This window comes from Vanellus vanellus (genome assembly GCF_965231255.1).
Source record: "Vanellus vanellus genome assembly, chromosome: 10".
Classification (NCBI taxonomy): Eukaryota; Metazoa; Chordata; class Aves; order Charadriiformes; family Charadriidae; genus Vanellus; species Vanellus vanellus.
Window position 1 is genome coordinate 21,259,373 of NC_138915.1, and position 20,869 is coordinate 21,280,241.

Genomic DNA, 20,869 nt, shown 5'->3' on the forward strand with positions numbered 1-20,869 from the left:
AAAGGTCACGCCGTTTCCAGACTGCAGGAGCGGGTGTGTGCGGAGGAAAACCCACCTGGCGCTGCCGGAGCCGCAGTCCGCAGCTCTGCCCGCAGGACTGTCCCCCCCGTGGCACCACCTCTCCCACCCCACCGGGGCACTGGGCTCCCCGCGCACCGCTCGGCTCTCCTTGGCTCCCCGAGGCGTGCGCCAGCAAGGAAACGTCCTGGTCAGGGCCCAGATTTTCTTTACTTTCCCCAGAGGGGAAACGTCTCGCCCCAGTAAATAGGCAGTACAAATTCTCCCTCGGGAAGCCGAAAGACTCAGCCCTTTGCCCCATAGACTGAGGCAGAGACATCATTTGGCACAAGTCAGCAAGACCAAAAAAAAAAAAAAAAAAACCAAAAAAAACCCCACACACCACACACACACGCCCCCCACAAAACCACCACAATAAAATCTTCCCAGCTCACAAAAAAGAGTCTACCTAAAAAAAAAAAAAAAAAGTTGTAATTTCACCTTTTATGGTCAGGATCATCACAGAAAAGACTGTTACAATTTGGCTGCACTAATTCCCCCCCCCCCCGCCCTTGCTATTCTCTGTGCATCTCTCAGTAACAAACCTGTCATTTTAAGTATTATTTATTTACCAGGCAACCACAGTGGTGTTTGATACGTAACGGAGTATTTCCATGAGTTTTATTTGCTGAAAAATTACATGAAATGAGAATAAGTTTTTAAATCTGTTATAGTAAGTAGCAAAAAACCCAAAGTAATCAAAGCCATGCTGGCAATTAGTTGGGTATCACTAAATTTGTCCACTACAGCTACTATTATTTACATAATAAATTATCACCATATAGTTTAGGCAGAAAATTGTAAAATATATGCAAGTTACGCAGTTTATGTTTTAAAATTAGCTGCTCCTTGAATGTATCTGAAATGAAAGCTCAAATTCACTTTTAAATTGTAACCCTCCCACATTACAGATTGAAAAAATATGTTATATCAAACATCCACATAAATTATAAAAGCTCCTTTAAAATGTCAAGTATAGATCCTACTGTGCTTAGGATGTCAGCATAACTAAAAATACGGAGTGATGAGGCATGGATACAATTTATAGCGGAAATCAAGCACGCTTTTCAACTCGCACGCACAAAAAATTGTGGTAAATCAAACAATTCTTTCCCTTTTTAAATTAAAGTTGAACTAAGACTGTATTAACTTCACACAAATTGTCCAGATTAATGATATCTGATTGCTGTAGAGATCCACAGATGTAACGTCGTATTGCCTTTTTTATTGTTCTTTTTTTATTATTCTGTAGCATTATAAAATCTAACACTGCAGTTTTGAAGACAAATGCACCAGTCGAATGCATCGAGTGACCATTTGCTTAAAATGGTGTTGGATAGGAAACTCGTCTATTAGTTCAGTTATGACACCCCTCCTGGAGATCTGAATGTTTCCAGGAGAAAAATAAAATAAAATAAAATAAAATAAAATAAAATAAAATAAAATAAAATAAAATAAAATAAAATAAAATAAAATAAAATAAAATAAAATAAAATAAAATAAAATAAAATAAAATAAAATAAAATAAAATAAAATAAAATAATCAGTAAGCAAACACTTTCATGCTGACCCTGCAAGATCCCTGGGTGCACCCGCAGCCCCGTTTGATCAAAAGCCCATCGCAAACAGAAGGATTATTTTTATGGATCTCATCGCAGCACCAAACCTGCAGTATTTCCCTTTGATTAATAACCGTTTCCCAGAGAGCTACTTTTAAAAAGTTACTTTAAAAGCTACTTTTAAAAGCTATTTTATAACATAGTATTATTTATATTGAAAACTTGTAGCACTTGAGGAATAAAAACAAAAAATAACCAAGGGAGTGGGATAAAACGTAACGCTCCGAATTAACCCAAATGTAGGCACAGCGTGATTTTCCTGCATGGAGAGAAAACTCTCGGGCTTCCCTCAACAAAGGGCAAAACCTTTGCTAGGCGGTTATCTTGCAAACGGCTTCAACCGCAACACCCTCAACTAATGAGGTGAGTTATGGGAGAAACCAGCAGTGAATAAGACGGTTCCTAGGCACCCAAGCCTGACTTTTTAGTTACGCAACTCCACCACGCAACCGTCGGAGACCCCAGTCTGGCTCTTACCAACCCTCCCAGCTCCTTCCCTTTCAGGCAGCCGCTCACCAGAGAGGGATGGAGGACAAAACGTTTGTTGGCGGGAGATTTTTCTCTTTTTAAGGCATTTTGTGCCGCGGTGAGACCTGGGGGCCGTTTCCGAGGAGCGCCAGGCAAGCGGCAGCGGCTCCTCGCCCCGTGGGAGCTGCGGGGCTCTGCCCGCGAGATGGCAGGCTGCGATGCCGTTTGCATTTTTCCAGCCAGTGTTCAACTGGAAACAGTTTCCCCCCCCCCTCCCCATCCCTCAACACACTCTCAAATGACAGCAGCCCCAGGTAGCAGGGGTGACATTTGCTTTACATTATGATACACACTAATTAATCATTAGCGATCCCAGAAGTATGTCGACTAAAAATGCTTTGCTACGGCTCGTCACAGTAGGGGCTTTCAATATTGATACTATTACGCACACATATGTTCCACGGCTGGATGTTATATACCCATGGATTTAGTGTTTTAGGCTACAGAGTAGCTTTTAAGTGCTGCTAATTATTGTTTGAGCAAAATCCTTATAGTCAGTAATGAACTTAGGATCTTGGACTTCATGCGATAAACTCTTGAGGTTAGGTCACAAAAGCGATTGCTTGACTTGGTGATGAAATAGGACCTTTTTGCAAACTAAAGCTGCTGCAAAACTGACTGGAACTTTTTATGGCATAATCCAGGCCTTTTTGGACCGCTTGACATTTTTCCACCTATGTGGCAGTCTCTGTGCCAACAGCCGGGGGCCACCTCCTTTCAGCCCACTAGCCACTACGGCCACAGCTGAACAGTGCCTCAACAAAGGTGACCGGAGACCTGAGACCACCAAGAGAAGATGCCTAACCGTGTTTCAAATATGACCAGAGCTTCATGCCACTTTGGTGAAGACACTGAGGCATTTTGATTCACCCCTGTGTACCTCTAGCACATCAGGGATGGAAAATAGGAGGTGATGAAGAGTATAAGGAGGTTCACATCAATAAGGCTGAAGAGGAGGTAAGTAGTGTGCCCAAAAGCACCACCAGCACTAGCAGACCAGACCACCAGTCTAGCCTCCTGCGCCTTCAACCCCAGTGAAAAGCACCCCAGACGGTCCGTAAGGAGGAGGAGAGATATGAACCGTGGCTTCATGCCAAGTATAAGTGGGCTTTCTCGGAAAGGTAAGCGCAAACCTTCTGCCTGGGAACTATTTTCAGTGGCTGCAAAGCTGCTGATCTGTCTCATTCTTTCACCTCATCATTGTTACACACAAGCAACCCAAATCCAAATGTCCCTTACAGATCCTACCCACAGCAGTCCTGCTCTCAGTAGGTTCATCTTCAGCGATTCTAAGCAGACAGCCAACTCTCCCTGCCTCTACAGTTAAGGACATCGGGTCCTTCCTTGGCTGTCGTGGTTCAGGAGTTCTTCAGCAGATCCTTTCAAACAGTAGCGTATGTTCAGGTGCAGACCAATGAGGGGAACCATGGATGGTTATAATATTCTGTAATCCAAAAAAATCCTGAGAGGAAGAACTATAATCACAATAGCTTTAGAAACGCTCTAGTCGATGCAGGGGGTTGGTTCAAGGTGGTCCAAAGATGTCTGAGCTCTGAAATTATATTTAGAGAAGTCCCTATAGTGCAAAATCAGGGCCTGAACGGACATGAGAGGTTTACCCACCAGCCTTGTTTGGGCTCCCATGTGTTTAACACTCCAGTTCTCCACTTCACATTCTTTATCTGAATATTGCAATATACAACGAGAAAGAAACCCCAAACAAAAGCTCTTGTTTTAAAGAAAGCCAACCAAGAACCACACACCAGGTAGACTGCCACCATTGCAAGCTCCTCCGGGGTCACCTGCATCGGATGAAAGCTAAATGGTCTAGAAAAATCTTTTCTAAACATAAAAAAAAAAAAAAAAAAGCAAGCCTTTGAATCTGCTAGCCTTGCGAGACAAATGTTGAAAGGTGAAGAGCACAGGCGTTTGCAAAGGTTATGAAGTGAATATCGATGATGCTTCTCCTCAGGGAAGTAAAGCTGAAGCAACCAATACACGTTTGTTCAGGGATATTCCTCTACCACTACACATCAGCTGTGTGTCAGAGGGACACGTGCCAGCCTGGATGGCGGTCGCTGCCGCCTCCACGAAAGCCCTGTTGGGTGCAGGAGATGTGTCTTCCTCGCCCCTGTGAAGGCTCTGGCTCACATCCTGGAAATCCCATTTTTAATGTGAACGATTCATTGGAACGAGCCAAGACTAGGTCAGCATTTAACAGCTAAAGATCTGGCAAAACTATTATTGATCTAACGGGTCAGGAAGTTAGTCCTGTTCAAGTAACGGAACTCCCTTAAAACCACACAACACAAAATAAAAAGAATAAAGGGGAGGAGAGAGAGGGGCAGAAAAAGAGGAAGGCAGGACTCCCAGGTCCATATGATTTCAGGACTCGGGGGTTTAGCAAAAATGCCGGATATCACTAAACTTTTGATACCCCTGTGACAGTTAAGATTTACAATTTATTTGACTACTTGCACTTTGATTCCCGCTAATGCATAGTTTGAGAATTATCTATAATAAGCCAAAATTATATTAAGAAAAAAAAAAAAAAAGGCACTTACAAGTGCAGTCCCTGGATTCCCAACGAAGCCTTTCACGCGGGCAGGTGGCTCCTGCAGGGGTGAGCACACCATCGCCTTCAGCATCTGCCGAAATCTCGGTCTTGCATTTTGATGTTCCAAGGCTGTATCCCTCCAGCCCTGCAGCTACCCGCTTGCCCCTTTCCCACAGCTTTGCCCACGTAGAATTTTCTACGAGCAGAGCAAGGAGGAAAGTTGTCTCTTTCCCCACGCGGCCACCGTTAAGGCTCGCAGTGTCCGCAAAGCTCTGCAGCCCTCAGACGCAGCTGCATTCAGCCACCCACATCTGCTTGTAACGTTTCCTCATAAGCAGCAACCCTCAAGAAAGTTTTCTAATTCAATAATAAATTAATTCAGATGATGTCATGTTTACTGTGCCATTCCAAACACACGTTTGGATTGTTAACTTGGTCACTAGACAGTGAAGAAGAGCAGTAGTCAAGGAAGAGCATTTTTACTGTTATACCAATTGATTTTTAAGCCTAGATTGCTACGTCTTAAAACTTTTGGACTTAAACCTCAATTCTATCTCCTCTCTCATGCAAACCATAACGCTTATTTAAAATTCCCTCTTTTCCTGACGTGTTACAGGTCTGAAAGCCCCCACGGTAGTTTAAACTTCAGCATCTTTTCAGCAGCCCCCTGATTTATGAGCTTACGCTTTCCACATTCTAGCTGCTTTACACTGAGGCTTGAAAATGTAGCTAGAAAATAAATTAAAAAAAAATAATAAATAAAAAAAAAAGAAAAAAAGAGAGCTGACTTCTAGCAGCGGGATAGTATCCCTCAAGACGTGCAGATTTTGTTCCCTTCTTACTTGTGAAACAGATGGCGTTTTATGCTTAACACAATCAGTACCATTCTCTATCTGTTGCCTTCTAACCTTCCCCACCTGTGTGAAGCCCAGCCAGAGCTTAATGAACATACTTGGAGCTGTCTGGACTGAATTAGTCCCAGTAGGAGTTACCCTTCAGGTACTCCGCAGTCTCTCATGGCCGTGTAACTGCAAAGGAATACAAGAAACCTTTACACTGTGGCTAATTAAATAAAGGCTTGCCTCTGCTAAGTGTGGTTTTTTCCCCCCTTCCTAAAGCAGGTAACGTCTGGTGTGTTCAACTATTTTGGAAGTATTTGCCACTATCTTGGATGTTCTTGGACACAAGTGGCATGAAAATGGGCTCAGAATGGGATTTTAAGCCAACACTCGCCTTCCATCTTTAAAGCTTTTTTTCCACTTCCCTATTACAGCAATAATTAGCTTGCAAATGTAAAATGTTAACCAAAATAAGTTTTTTTTCAAAATTCACATACAAGACAAAACATTTCGTTCCTAAAAATTCATCCCTTAAATTTGTATTTTCCCATTTGAAATACTGCAAAAAATATCTTTTTGGCAGCAGAGTCTTTAAAATGAAGACGAAATTACAACCTGGTTACTTTGACCACATTCCACGTCCCAGAAGGCAAATATTAAAAAATGTCTCAAAGACATGCTAAAGTAATTTCCTCCATGCTAATTATCAATTGTAGAAAATTGTTGTAGCAAAAGTAATTCAGCAGCCTGAGATCGCTTCCAAAGTACCTATGGCGCGATCTCGGAGTCAGCTTATACGCTGCAATTTTTGCTGCTGGTTTTCATTCCTCTGTCTGGTGTTTGAGGCGACACCGTCGAGTTTCCAGTCTGAAGAAGCACAAAACTTCCATTGAATTAAGTGCACCATTGATAAGAAGAGGCAAAATGAGTTTTGCAAAGCTAGTTTTGACCAAGGATGGGATCTCATTGAATGGCAATCAAGTGGATGGCCAACCTTTCTCAGGGATGTTCACTAAAACAGCAAGTTAGAGTTCTCCATTTTCAATTTCCTCATGCCGAGGTGTAGCTGTGGATCCTTTCTACGGTGTTGAGGTGCACACAGATAAGACAGACTCACATTTTTAACACATCAAGGACAATTCCAGGAAACGGAGCCAACTGCTACGATGAGCATCCATATGGGGATCCAGAGAGTTAAAATTAAGTGTTTATCTTGGAGAAACAGAAGATTCTGTCTCCTACAACTTCACCATGAAACACAATCAGGAAGGTTTACAAAAGTTTTAGTCAAAAGGAGCCATGCCAGCTTCTTCCCTTGAAGAAAAAGAAAACAAACTTGCGTCCATGATAGTGGCCAAGGTGTCTCTACTCTCAGTGCACAGAAGGTGATGAAAACTGTATTACCAAAATCCAAAAGAAACAATTTTCTTGTTCCAGATTGAAGAGAATGACACAGACAGGTAATTAACAGAGACAAGATAAACAGGTTCCCAACAACGAGTACTCTGGATCTGCCTCTTCTCTTGGGTGCCCCTCTGCACTTCCACATTTGGTTCCCAACACAGTGCAATGACTGGGAACCAGTAGGGTAAGCAAGGGCTGTCAGAACTGGACTGGGAAGAGCAAACCAACAGACAACAGCAGGGAACTGGATGGGAAGAAATACTATCAAGCTGATTTCTATAGGAAAGACCGATCTACTACAAGGAAAGAGAGAGCCAAACTACAGGTCTGATCCAAAACCCCAAAGACAAACACCACCACCCACAGGGACTTTCCTGCAGGAGACAGCAACTGATCTTTAGTGATTTAGTCCTGGGCTTCAGCTCCTTCAAGCAGTGGTGGCCCTTGCTGAAATCTTGGGTTTGCAGTGTGAGCATATGTCTGGATGCCATAAGCAGATTCTGGGATACAAATCCCTTTCTCTTCCAGACCATTGACTGGATGTCCTCTGTTAATTCCTGTCTTGATCAACCTGTACCCTTTCGACTCCCTTAGCCCAGGATCCCTTGCAAGTGTTCTAGATCAGCCCTCCTCCTCTTCCAAAAGTGGCTGTTTGCTAAAATGATCGTACAAGGATACCTGAGAGTCATTTGCATAAGTGGGAAGATGACACCTCAACAGACTTCTCAAAAATCCTCCTAGGGACAGCTAGAGAAGAGCAACACGAGGATCTTCAAGTGTGTGCGAAGGCGATGAACTGCTCAGAAAGAGGGTTTCCCCATATCACGTACTGGACGACCTTTGGGGTAGGAAAAATCTAAACAGGGTCAGAACTTTGTTATAAGAAAAGTGACAAGGTGCAAGGGTGTTATTTAAACTAGAAAACAGAGGGAAACCGAGCACGCAAGACAGACAGGCTGGCAGTTATGTGTAGGTAACAAGATCTCTGGTTGTAAAGGAGAGGACAAAAATTACAGCTGAGCCCTGCAAGGGGCAGGCGGCCCTCCCGGGGCGACGTTCCAGCAATGCAACTCAGCATCACAAAAGGTGGTCAATAAAACAGAGTGCAGTGGTCAAACAAATGCCAGCAATCGCTCTTCCTTACGCTGCCATTTAGCCGAACTCCAGGAGGGATCGGACATCCCAAATAAGAACACGGGGGGCACTTTGCCGGGGGCCACGGGGGAAAAGGAAAACAGAAAAGCCTGGTCAAGAGCCTCGGGACTTCAATAGGACGCACAGGAGCGTAGGATGGAAGCACAGAAGTGGATGAGCCACTTACCAGCCCTCCAAGCAATTTGTCACCAATACCCAAAGTCACGTGCTTGGGGATTTGTCTGGCGTTCCTAAGAGGTGCAGGCTAAATATTAAGGAACCATCGCTCTGGGGACTCTGCCCATCTCTGATTGTGTCCCAGGGACTGGCTGTGCGGAACAAAGCGAGGAGTTAGTCACTTAAGCCTCACACTGTGTGACAGGGCAGGCACTCCCACGGTATCAGACTTTATCCTTAGAGTCACGGGGACGGCTTTAAACTCCAAGAAACCCACAGAACAAAGATGTTCTGTCTCCAGGAGAGAAGAGACCTATGGGAAGGATCTGCACCAATCCTACATGCACCGTTCGGATACAGAACTGGGGAAGATGCACTTCTATAGTCATTCTACCTTGGTCCTTGGTCTTCTCTACCAAACCAAACTCCCACACTCTACCTGCAGTACTAGCTGTCCTACCACAACCCTGGCCATGACACGGTACTGTAGTTTTAGGGAAGTGCATTGAATGAGGGCAATACTCATGGGCTCTTTGTAGAAATGTCCCATTTAGATTATAGAGATAACTGTCGAAAGTTACCTTTCTTGCTTAAAAAAGCCCAACAAGGTACTCCTCTAGCAGTGAAAATGACATGCCGAAGTGAGTTGAAGAACTAACTATAGCCGAACCACTAAGTACAAAGGGGCATAGTGTAATTAAGTTCAGTGTCCTTGTGGGAGGGAATGCAACAAAACCTAGCGCTGTGACATTAAGCTTTAGAAAGGGGATTGGGAAAAAAAAAAAAAAAAAAAAAAAAAATGAGGAAGCTAGTCAAAAAGGCCCTGAAGTCAGAAGTAAGGAAATTAAAATCCTTCAACTCAGCATGGAGGCTACTTAAGCAACCATAATAGAGTCCCAGAAGGAATGCATAGCTTTTCAAAGCAACACGGAAGGCAAGAAAAATAAAATTAGCATGGGAAAACAGCAAGGTTCAAGGGGTTATTTAAGCCAAACAGGTAGCATTCAAAAATAAGTGAAAACCTACCTTAAGGGAAGGCAACGGGAAGGAATGCAACCCATGGAAGGTTCTCATCACGCAGAAACGTTTCCAAAGTTGTGGCGACTGAGAAATGAGTTAGGCTAAGAGGGTGGTTAAGGAGAAAATAGCTAAGGAAAGAAAAATTGAGTAACTGGAAAAAGAGATACCCAGAAGATTTCAAGGGGTAATAACAGTGAATAAGGTGATTGCAGAGAAAAGTTATTTCTCATCAGTGTGGAGGACACTGTGGGGATACAAGTTGCCTGGGGTGAGGGAATCTAGGAGAAATAGAAGGGGGGGGGGGGGGAAATAAAGGTGTGGAAAAAATAAGTAAATTAAAACCCAAGAGAACCCTGGAGCCAGCTGGAATATGCAACCGGTCCCTAGGATGGTGTCGCTGGGCGCTGATCACAAGTTACGATTTTGCAGTGAGCCCACATGGAAAGGGGCAAAACTACTGCACTGAGACGCTCTTCCCTACCTCTCACACGCTGCGCCAAAAGCCACTCGATGTCTTATGCAGCCCAGAGCGACCTCTGAAAATATGAGGAGACCTGAAGTCCCTGGGAATGCCTCATGACCCTTCTGGCCCATGAACAGCATGACGCATCACTCCCAAACGAGCCAGGTGAAGCAGAGCCTTCCTCGCTTTAATTTAGTTGGGCTCCAGCAAAGCACCCTGTCCCCAGCTGCATCCGACCTGCAGCGCAGAACACGCTCGTTTGAGCTTTAGTCATTTGTGTGGTCTTTTAAGTAATTATCCGTTGCATTATGCAGTGAGAGAGCACAGTATTTACTGGACTGCTCCGTCTGTACTCCCTTAAAGACGCAGCTCACTGGTTTGGGAGTCAGCTGCACTGCGGCAAAGCACCGAGCAAACATTTCTCTTTTCTCCTCCATTTTTGAGCTACACAAGAAGGTTCCTTAAAAAAAAAAAAAAAAAAAAAAAAAAAAAACAACCAACCACACCACCAAAACTAATAGGAATGGTGGTACTACAATAAAAACCCGGTCAGTTCTAGGTAGCTCTCTTTTACGCAATATATTTGCTGACCCAGTCACAAAATCGGAGGTGGTCATGGCTCATTAGAGTGCCTCATACAGCCTCCAGCTGAAAACGGGCAAATTATCTTTCCATGGGCAAAACAAGGGCCATTTTGGGGTGTGTATGTGTGTGTGTGTCACATATTGATTTCTGCACGTGCTAAAAGACCGACTCACGGTGTGTCCAGCTGCAGCACACGGCTAATTTCTGTGGTGACGTCTGCTTTTCAAAAGGCACGTGCCCTCAAAGAACGAAAAAAGAAGGGACTAGAACACATAGTGGCCACCGGCTGAGAGGACGCCGCGGTGGCTGCAGGCTGGGAAGACGATGGCAGCACACTCTGCAGCATTTTGGGTCCCGTAGCAGCCAGCACACCGTGCTCGGGCTGAAGATGCAAGAGAATCATTCTGGTTGGGTGGGATAAAGCAGAAGCATCCAGAGGCACACAAAGGTAAGACGGGGAAGGAACAGGCATATATAGAAGGCAGAAAAGAGCTGCAAAACAGCCCTCTCCAGAGTTTTGCACTTGGATGCCGTGCAGCTGGAGAACCTTCCATTTGAGCTAACTGCTAGTCAGGACACAGTTATATCAGTTAATGAGGGATAATTACACAAGGGGTTGCACGGTGTTGCTACACGCGGTTAAGCAGCTGCTGTTTCATGCCCCAAACGGTTGCCTTCCGTGAAGACTATTTCCATCCATGTACACGCATACGGACACAAGCACAGGGAACCGCATTAACGGGCAACAACAACGCGCCTTAGTATAAAGGCACAGAGACCAGTGCGGGTTGAGGACTGCAAACCTGACTGCCCCGTAATCCTCTACGGATGGCTGCAGGTCACCTGGCCAGCTCCAGTTAGAAGAGAACAACGATCTGACTCCGAGTCCATAAGCCACAGCAGGTCCAGGTCATCACACTAAAAGACAGAGCAGAAGGGATGAACAGTTTATTTGGGAGACAGAGGCATGTTACATCAGTAAATGCTATTTAACATCCTCATGTCCTCTTCCACTGATAAATATTCAGGCAGAGGTACTACCTAAATAAGGAGTGGTTTGGGCTGACATTTTTCACATTGATGCAAGTGAACTTAATAAGGACTTACATGAGGAAAATTTGGAGTTCCATCTAGGTCTCTAGAACAAGCTGGCTTTTACAAACATTCCTGGTTATCACCGCAGCAAATATTGAACACAAAAACAGCTGCACCGGCTCAGACAAAAGGTCTCTCCAGCCCAGTTACACTTCTCCAAGAGTGGTCAACAACAGATGTGCTACACAAGGGTACGTGCATAGGGCAAGCACACAGCGGTGTTTATGCAGAATACTCCTCTGAGGCTATTCCTGGGGAATTCCAGTTGCAGAGGCCGTGTCTTTTACTTAAAAACCTCTGGCAGGGTTTTTCTCCCACCTTTTCCTAAGAGAACAGGTATTCCTCAGTCCCCTTTGCCGCCTATAGTTCCAGCAATCAACAGCGTAGCTACTAAAACAACCCCCCGATGTGAATATTACCAAATACGACCAGAACCACACCCCAGACCCTGATCCGGTCCGGCTAAAGTTAATACCTCAGTATCCTGTGCTTTTGGTAGCGTGATTGCTGCTCTGCTGATGGTAGGCTAAACTTTCTTCGTGGTTGCACTACGTAAATCAGGATTCCAGCCGAACTAAAGGGAACCACACCGCAATTATATCACTGTCACAGAGCAAACTTTAGTTCAGTGTTACGTTAATCTTTTTAGCAATCACACAGCACACACGTCAACTAATAAACTCACTCTGGCTACGCCTACCCAGAGTCAGGAGCAGGGGGAGGTTTTTGCCAAATGTCGCTGAAACTCTGCTTGTCCAGCGTTAGGTTGGCTGACTTCCACCAGGAATGCGTTGAGTTAATTGAAAATGTTTTGGTTAAAGTTTGCCAGCAAGAGATCATAGAGTTCTAGACAACACATACTGTGAGTATGAACTCCATTCAACCTTTGGAATACCTCTGTGAAGGCAGGAAATTGAAATATTGTGCTATATTGGCAACTAAATGGCCATTTATCATCCATGCTAAGTTTGGAGCACGGTGAAATGGTTTTTAAACTCTCAGAGGGCCCTTATTAACAGTTACAAGGTGTGTCCATATAGATATAGATTACGTATTGAAATACAGTTTCAAGAAGAACGCGAGATAATCAACAGCTGTATCCACCCTCCTATTTGCCCGAGATCAAATTCGGACTATGCTCAGAGGCACAAACACTATATTAAAATACAATAGAGTTAAGACACCTACTGACAAAAGCAAGGAAATTCACAGTTAAGGGGGAAAACTCGCCATATGTTCTGCAGTACCTAGGCACAACAGGGAGCATTCAGCTCATCATTAAAGAGGCACCCAGTTGTGCCTAGGTATTGCAGAACATATGGAACACTTCCCCGCTCATGTCTGAATTTCCTTACTATTGTCAGCCTATGGATCAAGCTCGACTCTACTATTTTTTTTTTTTTTTTAATATAGAGTTCAGGGGATTATTTAAGTAGTCGTTCAGTCTGTAAAATACCGTTTTATTTTTATAATTATCAGCCCCGCAGACATACATAAATTATTGCAAGCCTGCTTTTAAGAAGAGTTCAGGATCACTGGAAACCACAACTTGTAAAAATAAAGCAGTGAGTTGCTCAGAGAGTTTCCAAGCAGACACCTATGGAAGGTTAGAGCTAGCAGGACTCATTTGATTTACTGTAACCGAAAAGCAGCTCTTTCATTTTATACTTCAGCCCTTCCCTTTAAACCACCTTGAGGTTTTAACTGCTTAAGACAATTTAATCAATCCACTGGACCGCAAATATTTATATTTTAATTACTAGACTGTTAGGAGTCCCCAGTCAGAATTGCCACGCGCTGTGCTTGGTACCGTACATCTAGTTATGAGATCCAAAGTACTTACAGTCAAAGCAGCTAAGGAGCTAAAAGAGACAAGATAATGGTTATTGTCCCCATCTTAGAGCTAAGATTTCCCACAAGCAAGAATGATCTGAGACTAAGATGAACTGAACTCTGTAACAACTTACAGTGAGCATTCAGCATCCTGCTCCTTTCTAATATAGATTATAATAAGAAAAAAATTGTAGGAATATAAAGAATTTATATTAGAATTTATATTCTTATAAATTCTAATACAGAAGTGCCTTTTATATATATATATATGCCTTTATTTTAAATAATAGTGCAGTTAAAGCACAAACTACCGTACATGGAGATGTCATCCCCACCGGCAGGGCTTTATCCATGTGGAGACCATTCTGCATAGAAAGCAGTGCTGGATCCGGCTATCGCTGCAGGCCTGGCACGGTGATGGGCTCCCTTTAATGTTAGCACAAGGGGGCAGCATTGCTCACAACACCCATTTATTTGCATACGGGATCTGCCTCTTGCAGGGGGAGGTGGCACCCAAATGTCCCTTATCCCCAGGGAGGTCCCCGTGGAGATGTGGCAGAAACATTTTGTTCAGAACTTGCATGGATATTAACTTTGCCTTTCTTTTTTTTTAATCTAAAAAAAAAAAAAAACCCAGTAGTAAAATGTTAAACTGTATAAAATATCACTTCTTTTATGGACACACATAGAAATCTGGTGTCTCTGAAACCACTCCAATCTTGTCAAAATGCATCTGAATTTGGTTCTAATTCAAAACCTAGAGAGGGGGAGAATAGGGAAGGAGTGGGGTTTGTACACACATGTGAGGTCCTGTCTGATCTGAACTATAGTATGATCTTATATATGTACTGGATAACCATACGTCTCATTTTCCTATGTGTCCTGTTTTCAGCTGGGATAGAGTCAATATTTTTTTCCTAGTGGTTGCTGTGTTTCAGATTTTGCGTGAAAGGAATGTCAATAATGCATATTGTTTTAGTTGTCGACAGGTGGTGTTTATATTTTTCAAGGACATTTTGCAGCTTCCAATAGACCCTGATAAGGAGCAGAGACAGGCAATGGAATGGGCAATGGAATATTCCGTACCACAGACGTCATACTTAGTATATAAGTGGGGTTAACCTGGGGTGGGGGGGTGGGGGTGTACTCACAATCACTGCATTCCAATTTACAGGATGGTGAAAGTGACTTGTCTCGTATATTCTGTTACCATTATTATTATTATTATTATTCCATTTCTGTTATTGTTCTATTAAACTGTCTTTATCTCAGCCCACGCGTTTGGGTTTTTTCCCCTTTCCCCTCCTTTTCCTCCCTCTTCTCCCTGCACTTTTGGGGGAAGCAGAACTGCACGAGCGGCTCCATGGTCCCAGCTGCCACCCGGGGTTAAACCACGACACTAGGAAACGAGCTAAAAGAGTAAGCTCATCTTCACGTTTTGCCTCCTAAACTCCTCTCTTATCTCCAAATCAGACTGTTCTTTCAGTAAAATGAAAATTATCAAAACAGAACTTTGACGTTTCTGAAATTTCCCATTTCGCCCTGCTTTGTTCAGGAAGCGACAAACTCTTTACGGACTCTGAGCTGGCCACCTACCCCCTTGGCCTTGTTGGATGCTGAGCCCATCACTGCTGCTTATACAGTTTTTACAATTTAGCACTAAAGAGTGACTTGAGAAAAATCCCGGACAGCCAAAGCCAAATCTCCACGGGTCCTGTGGGCTCCCCGCATGCATTGCTTGCCAGCTTGGATGCCTCCATTTCTCTCCCAGAGCCAGTTACTCCCTTAGATGCTCAGGGTAAGGAGGATGAGGAGTGGATGTCCCCTTCATCGCCTTTCCCCTACTGCACCCGGGAAACCCTCTCAGAAGCAGTCCTGGGGATGTTTGCTGCCCTCAGCCAGTAAGCGCTCCCCGCGCTCGGTCCTCACCCAGCCACGCTGGGCAATCCTCCAGTTCACCCCTTGCAGTTTGGCCAGAAGAGGTCATAGGGAATGAGGAATAACTAAGGAAGAAGCGTTTCTTCTGCCTGCCGGGTCATTCACTGGGGCACAAATGCAGCCTCCCAGGTGAAACAGTATCATCATGCAGAAGAAGGCAATGGAGAAAGATCCTGCCCCCTCGGGGGACTGCCCAGCATCTTCTTCCTTAGCAAAAGTATGGAAAGAGGTTGCAAGGCGTTGGTTTTAGCCAGCCTGGAAAGCTCAGTCTGAGCCAAATTCAACCAACCTCCCCAGGCCAAAGTAAACCTAGGAGGGCACTTTCAACTCAATCCATGCGTAAAATGAAGCTAAGTTCTAAATCAAACAGTGAAACAACTCAGTCACAGTATTCCAACGCATTTAGGTTCCTCCTTCAATGCTTAACGCACCTTCCTTCTCCTCTGGCAGAGCATTAAAATGCTCTTATGACCTGACTACAAAAGCTAATTCCTATTTGTAAAAGTAGTTTTACCCAGGATAATAGGTTAACAAGAAAACTATATACCAAGACCAGCGAATTATCTGACCGTGCTGACACTGTCAGGACTGTAAGTGTCCCCGGCAAGCTGAGCCATTTCACATATTTGCATAAAAGTTAGGGTGGAAGATTTGTTAGGAGAGCACTTACCATGAGCAGACAGAGACAAAGGAAAGTGCAGAGAGCAGTGTTGTTACACTTAATTTTCCATTCCAGCCTGCTCAGCTCTCCTGGGAAGCGATGCTTTTCCCTTTATTAAAGTCCTTGAGAGACCGGATACTCTACAATTCAGATTTTAATAGTCTGCATTGATGTTGACTACTCAGTTATTAAGTTGTCTTCCAGAAGTTCATCCGAACCCTCCATCTGAAGAGGCTGTGGAGCAGACACATCAGTGTTCCCCTTCAGATGCCCTCTGTTGCCTTGAGAACTGGCAGCAGTATCTCTAGGGAAACCGCTATCACCACTCCGCTCCACGGGCGCAGGAGAGAAAGGCTGAGCTGCAGCTGGGGAAGCACAACCTTCTGCTGAAGGCTCGTCTGGATCTCAAGAAACAGCTCCACCAACCTCCCTTCCTCAGCTCTTTAAACTGACAGGGCTTCAAGACTCGAGTGACACAGCAGAGAACAACAACAACAACGTTCCTCACCTTTTACACGCCGAAGACGCATAGCCAGAAGGAGCCTTTAAAGAGCGAAGGAGACTGGCGGCATCACTTAGGTGAGCTGTGCCGAATCTTTTATCCCCTTTTAGAAAATAACAAAAAGGCACTAATGACTCAAAGCCTCAGAAGTGCCTTTCCCATCAGTAGCATTTCTGTACCTGTTTAAAACGCCAGGAAACCCTTCCTGACACCTGCAACACACACATCAGCGCAGACAAGACCAACAGCTGTCTCTGGACAGAAACCAGCATGAGTCTCGCTCCACAGGTAGATACCCACCTCCCCGCTAGTGACAGAGCAACCGGCTGGAGACTGGGCTTCAACCTCAGCACCATCACACAGTTGGAAGGGAACACATCCACAGTGACTTAAAATGTTGGGGTGACTCCGCTCCAGAAGAGCCCCCGAGGCTGGGGAGCAAACAAAAGCATGCCAGACGTCTCCTGCCACTCTGCCAGCCTGCAGGGGACAGGGGGTGGGATGCTGCACTCCCTCCCGCACGTCCGGTGAAGGAGGACAAAGCCGTCCTCGTGCTCAGGGCAGCGCAGAGATGGCAAACCCCTCCACGTCGCCCGCGGTCGCGCCGTGCGAGAGGCGGGAGCAGCTTGCCCCGTCCTAAGCGGCAATTAGTCAGTCAGAAATTATATTAAGCAACAGGGCACGGAAACCCAACCTTTTGTCTGATGAGGTTTTCCAAATTGCCAGTCATCTGGAAAGGGCGCGCGCACGTGAGGGTCGTAAGTTTGGCAAAGAGCATATTAGTAGCATCGCAAGGCAATAAACTATCATGCGAGCATGTGCAAGTATTAGCTGCGTGTAGATTTGAAATCTTGAAACAGATTCACTAAAGATTTAGGACTTTATTAAGGTCAAAAGGGTTACACTGCAGTTCACAGGCACATTTGTTTTATTAATTGAGTCATAAGTTCTGGCAGACAGCAAATAGATTTCAAAACATGCATCAGCTGCTTTCGATTGCCATGAGAGATCTGAAAACCTGCCAGTAAGTCTGTTTGCAGCTCTTAAAAATTTTGGCTAAAAACCTGTTTTAAACTATTAGCAATTACTTCTTTTTTTAAAAAAAAAAAAAAAAAAAAAGCGTGCGGGGGAAGAGAGAGAGAAGCACGTATTTTGTTTAGACTCGGAGCACAACAGTTCCTGATGTAAGCGTGCTCCTCTGAAGGAGGTCGATTATTTTTTAGACAGTCAAAGCTTTGCCGTTTCCCCGGTGCCCTGAGCCTTAACGCCCATCGTTTCTCACGCAGCTCTCCGCGTGTTCCAGAACGAAGAGCGCTTGGTCAGCATCCTGCTGGAAAAGTAACGTCCAAGCGAAAGGGGAAGACACCTCATTTAACTACCTGAAAGGAGGTTTTAGAGAGATGGGAGCTGACCTCTTCTCCCTGGTGACAAGTGATAAGACAAGAGGAAACGGGTTCAAGTTATGTCAGGGCAGGTTTAGATTGGATATTAGGAAGCATTTTTTCACCGAAAGGGTTATTAAGCATTGGAATAAGCTGCCCAGAGAGGTGGTGGATTCACCATCCCTGGAGGTGTTTAAGAAAAGGGTAGATGAGGTGCTTAGGGACATGGTTTAGAAGTGGTGGTGTTTTTATCAGGGTAGGTTAACGGTTGGACTTGATGATCTTAAAGGTCCCTTCCAACCTCACTAATTCTATGATTCTATGATTTTTGTGCCGTGCTTTAAGTCTGCGGAGCACACGGGACGCGAAAGAGAACAGTAAGAAGCGAGGCAGCGCAACGAAAGCCCGGCACAGCCCTTGCTGGGATCTGTCCCAAGCACGTGCCAGAGAAGTACCAACAGAGAAGTACCAAAGAGGAGCTGGTTTTCTCGCGCAGCGCCCAGCTCAAAGCCACCGTGGCACAGCTCTGAGGAGGAGAGGTTTCAGCTATGTCAACAGCGTTTCAGATACGAGTCACTTGAGCTTCAAACCCAGTACTGTCTCTGCTATTACCCCACCGCACCACCGGGATGATTTGTCAGCGGCTGTCTTAAAAGCGTTCCTATCCAGAAGCGGCCACACACCAAAGACAGAGCTGCTGGGTCTGCCCTACCGTGAAAGGGACCCGACTCATTAAAGTTCATCCTAACGACATAGAAGGTTACAGATTTGGCACCTCTGTTTCCCCCGACAGCAGAATCGGCCTTTGAACACCGCTACTCCAACCCTGCTCTGACGTTTGGCTCTTCTGGGTCTGCATCCCATTCCGGTCCTCCTGCCTCTTCCTCTTTTTGTGTCTTCTGGAGGCCAAGCAGTTCCTGTAAGAGCGCAGAAACTGGTCTGAAAAAAAGACTGTAAATTACCACATTTTGAAAAGCGACTCAAAGTTTGGTTTCTGGAGCTCAGCGCTCATAAGCACGGTCTGTGCTCTGGGTTCATACAAAGCCTCCCCCGGGGGCTGAGCTGAGCAAGAACCAGACAAGAGATGCACCCAGAACCAACCACATCAACCTCTGGCACCTCTTAAATGACTCCATTTTGAACTACACTATCTTCCCAACAAATCTGTCGGATCTCTCACTACAATAAATCTACCCACCCGGGTACCTCAGGTATGCCAACTGAAGCTGAGACATCCCCTAATTTTTCAGCATATTTATCTTCTCGCAGCCTTTGCAAACAGCAACACGCCGCTCCCCTCTTCACATTCCCTCTCGTCATGGAGAGCTGGGGCACGGAAAGGCTAGAGGAGGGCACGGCCGCGTTTCGCTCCTCATGAAATCGGGCACCAAAGTGCCTTCAGCTTTTCGGGCACCGCTCGTTTGAAGGGTCTGTGGCAGCACGGGGAGATCTGCGCTCAGGTCCGCGCTCCTCACCACTGCGGCCATCTCGCTTCTCTGCGTAACTCTGTAAACAACAGTAAAAGACCCAATCATGGGAAATCTCGGCATAAAGCTACTATATAGCTCGAGGGTGCCTCTTGTTAACAACTGTAACACGGGCTACATAAACTGAAACGCTGAAGTGTTTATTTAGCCAAGAAGAAGGTTACTACCTTGTAAACAGGAAGGACCCTCAAGCTATCCCAGCTGTTTCCAGAGGAGACCCAGGCTCCGCCGAGCAGCCCTGGAATGGCAGGACTGTCCCCGGGAGCCTCCAGGACGCCGATTTGATTTGGATTTCTGTCTGGGGTGGTACCTTCCCCTGGATACCATCTCATTCGTGGCACATATAACCACTTACGCCGCCAAGGGACTGCCCAGACCAGCACCCTGACAAGACACCTATCAAATATATACATCTGTTATAAACACACATTTATTCACTTGAGCTTTTAAGTCTTTTTCTGTGATGGAGTCATCACTGGACTTCATTACTGTCAGCCCACAAAATGGATTTATTCCTTTGCTGGTAGAAAGCACCATGTGTTTTACCGAAGGACTTTTTCCATAGCTGGAGTCAAAGGAGATAAACCATCCCGGCCATCAGCTATAGCGCAGCAAATACTTTGGGATTTCATCAGGTTTTAGCAGCTTTTTTCACTTTACCAACTTTACCTCTTACTTCCATACACTTCACCTCCAACAAATCACCACTGGAGCAATTTTTTCCAATAAGCTCTTTTGCAGTATCAGCTATTTTTTTTCCCCCAATAAAAATAGTTTTGCCCTGTGGTTTCAGCATTCAGCTTCTTTTTCATCTGAGCTAGAAACAAGTTAGTTATTTGGCGAAACGTTTATTATTGGTTCAACCAATTGAAAACATTTTGCATGGTTTGGCCTCATTAGTAACCAAGTTAATGACTCTTCCCATTAAAAAGCCAGAAGTGATAAGTGTATTTATGACTTCTCATAGGGAACTCCACGTGCATGGGGGCTGAAGGAGTATCTGAGGAACAGCACTTTACCCAGGGAAAAAAATTAAAGGAAGGATATTTTAGCATGCAGAATTGGTTTGCGTGTACTGCAGCCAAATGATACAAGCATTTAGGAGTCCGTAAATACTCTTTTCACAAGTGAAACCATAATAGTTATTGGGTAAAAAAAAATCACCTTCCAACAAATTTGCTACAGTTGTGTCTAAGGAATAGAATTTACGCTTTCAGAATAACCTTGAGCAGCTACATGATCCTCTTCACAATTCTATTTTAGTTTGGCCTGAACCTTCAAAAAGTTTAAACCAGAGTGGGTTCCCCCCCCCCCATCTTATTCCTTAAAGCTAACAATAAAAATCTCCAAGGAAAATCCACCAGGGAATGGCAGTACTTAGCTATGCTGGTGTCCTGTGGCATTTGAAAAAGGCCCAAACTACAAAGCAATGTAACCCGCCAGAGATCTAAACTCTGGCCTAAGCCCACCTAAGATTTAAGGATGCAAGTCAACGCCTGACAGAGGATTTTCTGCCCAGGTGTGACAGATGTTTAAAAGAACCCCATGAAGTGGCCAACCATAACAACGAGTGAGTTCACGCTGTGCG